The following is a 12,257-nucleotide window of genomic DNA, read 5'->3' as shown; positions in this document are numbered from 1 at the left end:
GTTAGGTCAGAGGTTGGACTCGATGATCTTGAGGTCTCTTCCAACCTAGAAATTCTGTGATTCTGTGACTCTGTGGGAGGCTGAGTCTCCCTGGCTGTTCACGTAACAGACAAGAGCCTCAGCTTTTAGCCCTAAGCAACGATTTGTACTGCCAGGCGGGGAACTAGTTCTTCTTAAGCCAGGGACCATTTCAGCATCTTTAAAGCTACAGAAAGGCTTGAAGGCTCTGTGGAATCATGTTCCTGGTGCAAAAATCTGGGGACCAGGACTGGGTAAGTGGGGCGCAAGTGTGTTGGGGAGCAAGCTCTCTGGGCTGATTACCAGGGCTTTAAACTAGGTTTGATGGGGGAAGGGAGGGGAGCTAAAGGTGACAGAGAAGGGCTAGGGGAAGTCGTCACTGTTATAAATGGCTCAATCTTCAAAATAGGACTATAATCAAAGTTTACAATTTATTAAAGGAATAGAGATAAGCAAACAGTGCTGGGTGCGCTGGGAGTCTCTGCTCCACCAAGATGCACACCAGTTACATCAAGCAGCTGATTTTTATGCTCCTAGGCTACTAAACATATTAATTACTACTTCTAAAAAAAAATGGGGTTCTTATAATTAGTTTCCAGAATCTAAACCCTCCTACTGGAGCATGCGTATCAGTCTCTGGTGGTCCCTCTGGGGGGGTCTCTCATGCTGAAGGCTCATAGTCTTCCTCCCTCTTGTCCTTCTCCTTTGTCCAACTTGGCTGTATGTCAGAGACTTGTGCAGCTTTGTCTTTTAGTTGTTCTTCAGCTCTCCCCATCTCCTTAGTCTCCTGGCCATATATCAGAGACTTGCATAGTGTCCCACGCAATAGTCATAACAGTTAGCAGCTATTCTGAACCTCTCCCCCCCCCCCCCCCCCCCCACCAGATATCAGAGACTTCAAGGAAAAGCCTACAAATACATTTCCCTTCAAGCTCTCTAGTGACACGAATTGCTAAAACATTTCTTTGCAAGATACGAGAACTATATACATTAACCACTCTGTTTTTCTTAGACTTATGGTTATACAAGGGTATGTAAGACAGAAGGTCACATTCATTGTACCATGCAGCCCTAGCATTGTTCCATATTGACACGAATCAGATGAACACATTTCACACTACTGTCACTGTTGAAGACGGGAAAAACTTCTGAGCTCTCCCATAGGACTGTCTGGCTGACTGGCTGAGCTCAGAGGGTGGTGATTGGTGGCGCAGAGTCTGGCTGGAGTCCTGTGACTAGCGGTGTTCACTAGGGGTCGGTGCTGGGTCCAGTCTTGTTCAATATCTTCATTGACAACCTTGATAAAGGAATAGCGTCTGCCCTCAGCAAGTACACTGATGATACAAAGCTGGGAGGAGTGGCTGACACTCCAGAAGGCTGTGCTGCCATTCAGCGAGACCTGGACAGGCTGGAGAGCAGGGCAGGAAGACACCAAATGAGGTTTAAAAACAGCAAGTGGAGAGTCCTGCACCTGGGAAGGAACAACCACATGTATCAGTACAGGCTGGGGGACGACCTCCTGGAGAGGAGCTCTGAGGAGAAGGACCTGGGGGTCCTGGCAGACGACAGGTTGACAATGAGCCAGCAGTGTGCCCTGATGGCCAAGAGGGCTAATGGGATCTGGGTGTGCATTAAAAGGAGCGTGGCCAGCAGGTCAAGGGAGGTGATCCTCCCCCTCTTCTCTGCCCTGGTCAGAGACTCCAGTCACCTGGAGTACTGTGTCCAGTTTGGGCTCCCTGGTACAAAAAAGACAGGGATCTTCTGGAGAGAGTCCAGCAGAGGGCCACAAAGATGATACGGGGCCTGGAGCATCTTCCCTGTGAAGAAAGGCTGAGAGACCTGGGTCTGTTCAGCCTTAAAAAGACTGAGAGGGGAATTCATCAATGTGTATAAATACCTGAGGGGTGGAAGACAAAGGGATTTGGCCAACCTCTTTTCAGTGGTTTGTGGGGACAGGACAAGAGGCAATGGCCACAAAATGGAGGACAGAAAATTCCACACTGACATGCAAAATAACTTCTTCACAGTGAGGGTGACGGAGCAGTAGGACAGGCTGCCCAGGGAGATTCTGGAGTCTCCTTTTCTAGAGATATTCAAGGCCCATCTGGACGCCTACCTGGGCAGCCTGTTCTGAGGAACCTGCTTTGGCAGGGGGGTTGGACCCGATGATCTCTTGAGGTCCCTTCCAACCCCTACAGTTCTGTGATTCTGTGAAGTGCTTACAAAGTGAATGCAAACCTGTTTGCATTTTTTTTCCCCAAAGACCAGTATCTTTAAACTGTGAATCATACCAGGTATAAGCATTCTTCACTGCAGAGGGAATAGCTGCTTTTAGTTAATGTCATAAAAGTCAACTCTTTCATTTACTTTGTAATTCTAAGAAGAAAAATTAATAAAATAAGAAAACCCTAATGGAAAACAAACACAGGGATAAGATATTTTAAAAATAATAATTGGAAAAGTACGTGTGTGTGTTTCTGCTTACAGCTAACTATTAATCAAATAATTTGATTCTTTGGCTTTTGAATTGATTCACAACTGTGGTGCCTACACAGTATAGTGAGAACACAATGTTATTTGGGTGGTTATACAGACTCCGACAATATGAATTATTAAATGCTTTCACTAGATATACCATGAACTCACTGCAAATACATCACCTGCTGGCAGGGACTAGTACCCGTGAGCTCTCTCTGATTTCCCATTCTGCTGGGAAAGGAATCTTTTTTCCTGACTCACGCTGTGTAAACAGGTGCTATCAAATAAAAAGGCATATGGCATCAACGTGACAGCACCATCTCACAAGAAGGGCTTCCCGTGGCTGGTGGCATATGTACCATCACTCAGGCTGTCCCTCTGAATGTGCTGAGAGAGAGCAAACAACGAGACCTAAGCATCCCTGTCAGAGGGAGTCTGAGGATGAGACCAGGAAACAAACAGTCTGCTTTGAGGTGCAGCCACCGGGAGACAAATAATTACCCCTGAGAAATGAGCTTATGTTTTGAAAGCAGCTGAATGACACGGGGAGACTGTGTCCTCCCATGAATTGTACTATTCAATTTGTCTGCTTAAGTGTGGAAAGCAGAGCAGGGACCAGAAGGATGGAATTCATTGAACAAGAAAGGGAAAGGACAGGTTAATACTGAATAACTGCAGTGCAGTGAGGTTTCCATTTTTCTTTTCCCACATTGATGCTCTTATTATCAGATTACAGAACGAAGCCACCATCTGCTCATTACTTTTCTGGCCTTCTCATCTTGCAGTCCCTTTTCTGTAGAGTGTCACCCTTGAATTCTTCATCAGGATGAGTGGAGAACACCTTCAGTTTTATAGAGGGTCTCGTCTTTTGTTTGGGGACATGCTTTAGGAGATGCATGTCGTTTCACCTTCCTAGAATTGAAACCTACATATCCCAAGCCTGCACTTCCCCAGTAAAGGCTTGAAAGAGCAGACAGCAGCACAGGCTGAATATCAGAGACCAGCTTTTTCAAAGCCCCTACACTCAAGGTCCCAAGCATACAGAGCTTGAGGTAGGGTCAAGGCCCTGGTTTCTGACTTCTAGAAAGGAGCAGGAGTTCATCCGTCTCTTCTTGCTTGGTGTCTTTCACAGCTTCTTGCTCAGTGCGTGGGCCTCTTCAATTGCTTGGAAAGCATTTGGTTTTCTGTGCTGGTGGACAAAGCCATGTAGCTAACTGTAGCAGCCCTGATCACCCTGCTGGAGCCAAGCAGCTAGTCCATAAGTGCACGAGGTGGATGGGATCTCTTATCTCTATCCCAACGTAAATCACAATCCTTGCAACTCTAATGGAGCATGGTTATGGAAAGTCTGGCAATTGAAAACAAACAGAAAAAAAGAACTTATAACCTAGTGACTCTATATACCTTAAAAACAAAAACAAACAACAAAAAAAAAACACACTCAAAACACTGGTGAAACTCATGAACATTATTATGTAAACATACATTGGAAGAAACTGCATGAGCATGCTTTATCTAGAGCTCTCTTTGGAGACTTATCATATGTGTTTATATGCATTTCTGAGATACCTCAGGGCATGTCTGCTGCACAGTGCAGTGGAGATGCACAAGCTAAAGGTAACTCTAAATGAACTAAATCTGGTACCAGAAACCATACAGCCACTCTAAGGGTAAATCTGCTCTGTTATACCTTGTTTCATCAGGTTAACACAGCTCTGTGGATGGGCTAACATGATCACATTGCTTCTGCTACCTGAATTAACTCATGTCAATTAGCTTTGTGTATATCAACATTGAATGCTTCTGTCTTCTTCTTCTTCTTTTTTTTTTTTTTTTTTTTTTTTAAATATATGCCCCAAATGATATCTTAGACCTCAGAATAAAATAACATTCAATTCACACAAAATTAAATCAACTTGAGAAGTTGTACCTTCAGATAAGGCAAATTTAAAATATAGATTTCTACATACTGAAAATACAGAAACCAGTGACAATTCAACTGAGACTAATAGCAATTAAGCCAAACATAATTATATCTTTGAAACTTGCACAAAGGGAGAAAGGATAATGTGCCCAACACATTCATATTCAGCAGCTTAATGTTGTGCATGAATACGCCATTAGTAAGCCACAGGAAAAATAGTCACGTTGTTTTCCCTTAGCAGTTTTTGTTAGTGTGCTTGAAATAACACAAGTTAAAAATCATCTGCATGCTGCATTCCCTGGACTGGCTCCTCACCTGGTGTGAACAGTCACAGCTCCATCAGCTCCTATTTTTCTACAAGCAAATAACAGAGGTTTGCATGTAGATGCTTACTGAAAGTATCCAATACTACTGAAAAAGCAAATGTAGCAGCCCCAATACCTTACCCAGTAGCTGATTCTTAGTACAAAAACCATTTGCAGTTAACACTACTTTATTAATTAATCATAGAATGATGAATTGGATACTGGTTTCCCTACCTGCTTTATTTGGAATAAGACATCTACACACAAGTAGCTCCCATTAAAGCTAATCAGTGTGACCTTTTAGGATGCTGTAGAATTACAATTTTGTGCAAGGCTCAGATGGTAACTCCAGGCAGCTGCCATAGTGCACCAGCTGTAGGATGTTACTCCACACCTCAGTGACACAAGAAATACACCCACTGAGTTTTCAGTACAAGGTCAGATAAGTTAGCGGGGCCTAGCCATCCAAAGAGGTTTCAGAAAATGAACCGGGATTTGTTCTGAAGCAGAGCAGGATATGGCCATGCAATACCTTCTGCTACCAACTTTTTGTTATTATTCCTTGTGGCAGCAGCAATGCCTGCTACAGGACGTTAAGAATCAATAGGTAGGATAGAGAGAGAAAGAAAGAAGGAAACTCTAACATCACATATACAAACCTGTTTCAGAGAGATCTAACTAATGCTGTCACCATTACTTTTTAATAAGTGCTAGAAGATCAGGGATTTACAATAGTAATTGAATAATATACCTCATTTTAGTACCACAAGTGAGTGATATTCACAAGGCTCCACCACAAATTTTATTTTGTCCATGGAGGCACCAGCAGACTCCCAGCTTGGTTTGAAGGCTCATCAAGCAGAGCTATCCCCAGGGGCTCAGTGAGTAGGGATGAGCAGACTGAGAACTTATGCACAGTTTTCTGCCATGTGAAAAACACATCACACTTATTTTCTATTATTTTTAATGTCAGTTTCTCAGCTGTTTCTCACAGTAGTAAAAAATGTACCCAGGTCCTGTTTAAAGCAGGGTCCTAGTCTCTACGCTAGGATTTCCTTTCCTTTAATTTTGTGACAATGATGTCTTGTAACAGATTTTTGGGATTGTAAACAATGCCTATCCCTTCAGGCACCTCCTACTCTTAAATTAATATATACACAAACATTCAGAAAATGGACAAGCAGAAAATGCAAATTTGCCTTTATTTATTTATTTATTTATTTATTTATTTAACTGTCAGGTTTTGGTCATCTGTATTGCTAATGTTTGTCTGTTTGCTTGTTTTTTAAAGTCATTCCTACTAAGTGGTGGGGACTGAAGGCAGAGTCAGTACTGTAGGCACAGCTCACCCTGCTCCGTGTCACCTGGTGTTTTCATGTCCTTATTTCACCTCGTACCTACGTACCTCAGAGGAACACTGGGGCTTTTCCACAGTGATGGGAGTTCACCAAACCAAGGTGGCACACTACAGCCAACTCCTGAAGTTAGAATAAACGTGCATGAAATGTTGAGGCGCTACCATCAATTCAACTGTGTAATCATTTGGCAGCTTTAGCTTATTTAGCAACTAAAATCCATTTTTAGCAACTAAAACCCTTTCAATTATGTTTTTATTCCTTTTTTTTTTTTTTTTTTTTTTTTTAATTAAAAACCTCCTCTAAGAAAAAAGAAAATCTCCATTGCTCTCCAGAGCTGTGGCAGCAGAGCCCCTCAGTGGGGCCACCACGCATGGTGCCAGGTGATGGCTTTGTGCCCAGAAACTGCAGCAGGGTGTGAGGAGCGCACATTTCTCCTTCCCTGCCTGCCTCAATCAGGTGACCGTGTTGTGGGATGGGTTGGGTGGTGGCTGGGGGGCTCTGTCTGCATTCTTTGATAAGCATACAAAGGTTTTTTGTGGATTTGATAAACTTCTCCTACTTAACTCTTGATATATACTTCTACCCAAGTTTTATTCTTTGAACAAAACATGACTGTAAAGATATCAGAAACAAAAATACTCTATTCATATCATAAATTCAAGCTACATTTTATCCTGTGTTAAGGACCAATGTGTTAATTGTTGCATGCTTCTAAAAATGTGGCTAGGTGGACAGGCCATTCAACTTGCTTTTTCAAGCTTTTCCCCATAGTTTATCTTTCTAAATAGTTAACCTAAAAGAAAAGGAAATATATATATATATATATCCCCTCTTCTTTCTTTTGCTTTCCTGTTGTACTTTATCTGATTACTTCATCAGGCAGAAGCAGCCACACAAGCCTTTAACTAAAGGACAAGTTAGTACAATGGTTTCACAGCTGCTGAATTGGCATTTGGGTGTTGTGCTCATCTTTCACCCCCTCAGCAATGGAGAGGAAGAGATGCTGTCTGAGTGCTCACAAAGAATCTCATGTGAGACTGAAGCATAAATACTTCAGCGCAGATGTTATCATCATAATGTACTGGGTAGGACCTGGCCATATACAGTTTACCTTATGCTTAATACATGTACAATTAAACATGTATTAATTAATTCTTCTGAATTTCTTCATTGTGTTGATAAACCTTTTGGTTCTAATGCCATCACAGAACATCCAGCACTTGGCAGGATAGTGAGCACCCCTTGGAGCTCAGGGATCTTGGGGCTTATTCAGCTATGGGAATTCATCTCAACAGAGATTAAAAAGTTTAGAAGGTTGTTTGAAAATATCATATCTTCTGAGTTTAAACACAGTAACAATGCTGGGAAGAACCCCTGCAGAATTTCACAGAGAACTTTATTATAAACAGAACAGTTATCTAATCAAAAAATAAAATAAAAAATTATAGTAACAAGAAAAGTAGCAATGAAATTCTAAGCTTAGGCATCTTTGTATTAAAATATTTAATTCCTTTGTAACAGCTAACTAGTGTTGTAGTATGTATTAGGATTTGTGCAAAATGTGATACAAACGTTCTTTAATATAGTAAAGAGCATCTCTTCACTATGTGAAATCAACATTTGTGTTCAGGGTGGCAGTGATCCAAGGGAGATCAAAATAAAGGAGGATGGCAAAAACAGAAACAAAACCAACCAAACAAAAACCAAGAACAACAACAAAACCCAAAGTCAAAACCCTAAACCCAACAAACAAGCAGACATTACAGCAAAACATAGACCTTGAAAGAAGACAGTCAGAAAGGCTTTAACAGTTAAGCAGCAAGTATAGAGGGAACTGACTTAATTGGAAAGCAGCAACGTTATGGACAATGCATCTGTGGGTATTCTTAGTATCAGAATGTGTGGCCCACTTCAAAACATTAATCAGCATTTTCCAGATAGGTGCTGTAAGTTTTCCGCTAAATTAAAATATTTAGTAGGCATTTTATTACCATTGAAAATCACCTATAAATTTAATATGGTTGAACTGTGAGCTGCTTCCTTTAACCAAAGACTAATTTACTTGCAATCAATGTTTTTGAGAGAAAAAACGTATTGAAAACAGTAAAGCAGCTTGCATATAGCCATCTTCCCTGACTTGTAATTCTTACTGGTCCAAGTCCTTGCAGAACCTTTGGGCTGTCTCTGGGGCAGAACTGAGAAATATAGACAATGTAATCCCTGGACACTTCGAAAAATCTTTTCCAAATATATAACTTCATCTAAAGTGAGAGTTAGTGGTCATTTCCAGTTAGTTAGTTTGTACTGGAAAGGCAGTCTCCAAAGCAGTTTTCTCTTTCCCAATATAAATAGCCTCCTCTCTCAGAAGGATTCACAAAACATTTCAGGGAGTGTTCTTTCAGAAACTTTTGAATCCTCTTCTCAAATTTTCATTTAAATCTTTTTAATCTTAGTTCATATCATATCAACAGTTCCTTAATACCACCCAGATGACTGGATGACTGTCTTTTTTCTTCCTATATCAAAACTTCTTCAGGTGGTATGTAATGAACAGACAGCACTTTAATCTAGAAAAGAAGATATTTCAGTCAATAAATAGAGTTGCTGTAAATAAATAAAAACAAGGACTTTGTAATGGCAGTGACAGTACGTATGTAAGTTGGTATGATTTTAAATAAAATTTAGTGGACTTGGCATGTTTAAAAATATATATTATTTAAAAACAAAACAAAACACAGTAATTGGCAAAATTGTGCGTTCAAAATAATGAAAATAAATGCCAAAATGTTGATGCTCCTTTGATAGTTTTAGCAGTTGTAGTGTTTTTGCACACTGCATATTCCATAGCAAGATCTCTTGTCCTTACCTAAAGAGAGAGATAAGATCTGTTAACATTTTTTGCCCTTTAAATTACTATGATATATTGTCTAAATTTTTACTTAGAACAGTATTATCCAGAAGAAGACATCATAACAAGCCCCTTTAGAAATATGTTCATCATGTCACAAATTGTTACATTTTTTAATTACCTTTTCTTAGCACTACAGCAGACCTTCAAATTAATAGCTATTGCAAATTATAGGCAAGCAGTAGGTGCCTGACTTAATTAACTCTGACTCTGTGTGATGTGATTTGTATCTCAGCATTGCTTGTGCTAAAAATGGGCACTGGCTTTCCTATGGCATATGGCTCTGTTTCTCCAAAGGGCTGTGATATAGCTGCTTTAGGATCTAGAATATTTTATTGGTATTTGATGATTTAGTTTCATTATGGCCTGCAAATTAGAAGATCTGTGAGAACCAGGACAAATATGCAGAACAGGGAGTAACGCAAAACTGAATGCACTATTGTATTCATGAAGGCCTTTTACAAATAACAAATTGAAAACATTTTTTAATAGGAATACAAGAATAGATTTGCTGTATGGTCTAAATACATACAGACTGTATGATGACATGGGCAGGATCTTCAGAAGGGCAGAATCCCTTCTCAGTGGGATGGGAGAATCCCTTCAGAATGGGAACATACTTGATTTTTTTTTTTTTTTTTAATAAATATGTAAAAACAGAAAATTGAGATTTTGTTTGTTTGTTTCAAAATGCACAGTCGTGAAGGTCCCTTTCTGATCATGGTGAAAAGACTTCTACATTTTCAGGCTTAAAATGAGGCACTAAAGCATGGTAGCTTCTGTAACATTTTGCTGCAGAATATGAAGTCAGGTCCATTCCAGAAAATGTTATGTAGAACAGCTAACAAGCAACATTATATCATTATAAGCAACAAAATTATAAGCAACAGTTATATCAATACCTAGAGTCATGCTATGCTTTAATACCTGATATATATCAATATATATATATGATTTCTCCTAACATGTTAAATTTGAAGGGAGGCAAAAAAGTCATCTTGCAGTTATTAGCTGTACTTTCTATTTTGAGTTGAGTCCTTACAATTTTTGCAAAGTACAAATGTTCATATCTCCTATGAAAAAGGTTTCCAAATAAGCCTTTGGCAATATTTCTGAACAAAGAGCGGCCACTGTAGAAATAAACTGGCTTTGTGTCTCAAATCTCCATGGGTTTTAAGAGGCAAAATGACTTCAGCAGAGAAAGTAGGTTAAAGCAAGGACAGACAGCCTCCTCAATTAGTGTAACTGAAAATAAGCACAAACATTCACCCTGTTCAATGCACCTAAGATTCAGTAGTTCTAAAAAAAAGAGCATAGGTCAAAACAATAAAATTATTCAGCTTTGCAAACACATTTTCCTTAATTCTTACCTGGAGAAGGAGTCCTTCAAACTTTGACTCAGCTTTAAACTGGGTTTACTTTGCAGATGTCTTTTAAAAAATCTTTTTTGATATGATCTTAAAATGTGAAGGTGGTCTTATTTTGAACATTTTGAACCTTTTTGAAGGTGGTCTGGTTTTGTTAGTTTATTTGTTTATTTTTGTTGTTGTTTAAAGCATTTGATCATTGTTAATTTGCTTGTATAATAATTAATAGGTTAAATAATGTCTTGTTAATCAGTTATTTTTAGAATTTCTTCTTTCAGGCACAGATATTCTAAGAAATGAAATGTATTCCTATTTTTTCCTACTCCTCCCTAAGCGAAAAACGTTCCTATTTCCTACCACACCACTTGTTAGGAATATGGATTTTTCTTCCTTACTTCCCATCTACAGCTATAATAAGATGTTACTTGTTGAAATCCTTTCGTGAGTTCCCTAATACATTGTTCCACTGCATCCCAGCTTCATTTATGAATTACCTTGACTGTTTCAGTTTTGAAACTGAGGAGTTTTCATAGCTAAAAACATGCTGATAATGCTTCTGTCACTTCTGTGTCATTCTCTACAGTATCACTGTGTATCGCTGTTGGAAACTAAATTCTGAGAACAGAAGTCTCTTCAGAAGTCTTTTGCTTCTCTTGGCTTTTCTCCTTTTCTAGAGGAAACAGTGCCTCCAAGAGCTCCTATTTAGGGAGGGGCAGTTTAAGACAATTAAGTCAATTATCTTATTCACTGTTGCATTAATCTCTAAAAAAAAGTCTTCTCAGCATTGCTACTAGAGATGTTGGTTTGAAGGACAGGTGAAAGACAGTTTGTTTTCCTTATTTTATGCCCACTAATAAAAAGTTAGCTAAATGACTGAATTCTTCCAGTATTTCCCATATGGAGACCTCTGCTGAAGTGAATGTCTTTGCTGGCATCTTGAAGGAACGAAGGATGCACTGTCTGCCGGGGCTGCAGAACGTTGTTTCTTTATGAGCTTCTTCATTGCCGGGCTGGTTTTTTCATTTGCCAGTTGACATCAGGACAACTGGTGGCAGTCCAGGAGACAGCAGGAAGCAATGGTTGTTTGTTTGTTTGTGGATAAGCAGAGAAGAAAGATGGCATGAAGTGATGAAGAACAAAGAGAGAATAATCAAGAAACAGCATTAGCTACAGCATAGCCATAAAAATATGTGTAACAAGCCTCTTAACCATTTTTCCTAAAATACATAAACACACACGCAAATAATCATGAATACTCTCTAAATCTCACAGAGGCAGAATTAATAACCTGAAGTGATATAATACTTTTTTTTTTTTTGTTTGTTTGTTTTTTAAAGTATGAAGAGTCATCACAACTTTTTAGAAGTAATACATAAAAGTTGGAGAGCAGCACCACAACTGCTAAAAAGTGAGGAATCATCATCATATTATCTAGTAAATTTGTCATCCTCAAGGGTAGCTTTTTAAAAGCATAGTTTTGAAACTACAAAATGATAGTTTGTCAATGAGCCTTTACATTCAAAGAGAACATGAAAGAGAGGGGAAAGTTAAGACAGAGAGGGCATGAGAACAGAACAGGATGCCACTTGGAAAAAAAAAAAAAAGAATTCCTTGACTAACCTTCATATTCGGTGCAGTATTTAATTTAATATATTATTAGTACTACAGAGAGCAAGCAGTCATGAATAAAAAGGAAAGAAAATAAAAGAATGGAGAAATCACCATGGCTAGCTACATACAAAATGCAGGAATCAGCAGAACCAAGCAAAAATGGACAAAGAGATGCATATTGATGGGAAATCTAAGGATTTCCTTTCCTTCTTGATGGAGACTGGATGGTCAACTCCTTGATGGAGAAAGAAGTAGTTGCATGCACTTGTCCAAAGATATCATTTTACT

Source organism: Aythya fuligula, chromosome 6, assembly GCF_009819795.1.
Source record: "Aythya fuligula isolate bAytFul2 chromosome 6, bAytFul2.pri, whole genome shotgun sequence".
NCBI classification, from domain to species: Eukaryota; Metazoa; Chordata; class Aves; order Anseriformes; family Anatidae; genus Aythya; species Aythya fuligula.
Note: the sequence above shows the minus strand (reverse complement) of the source record.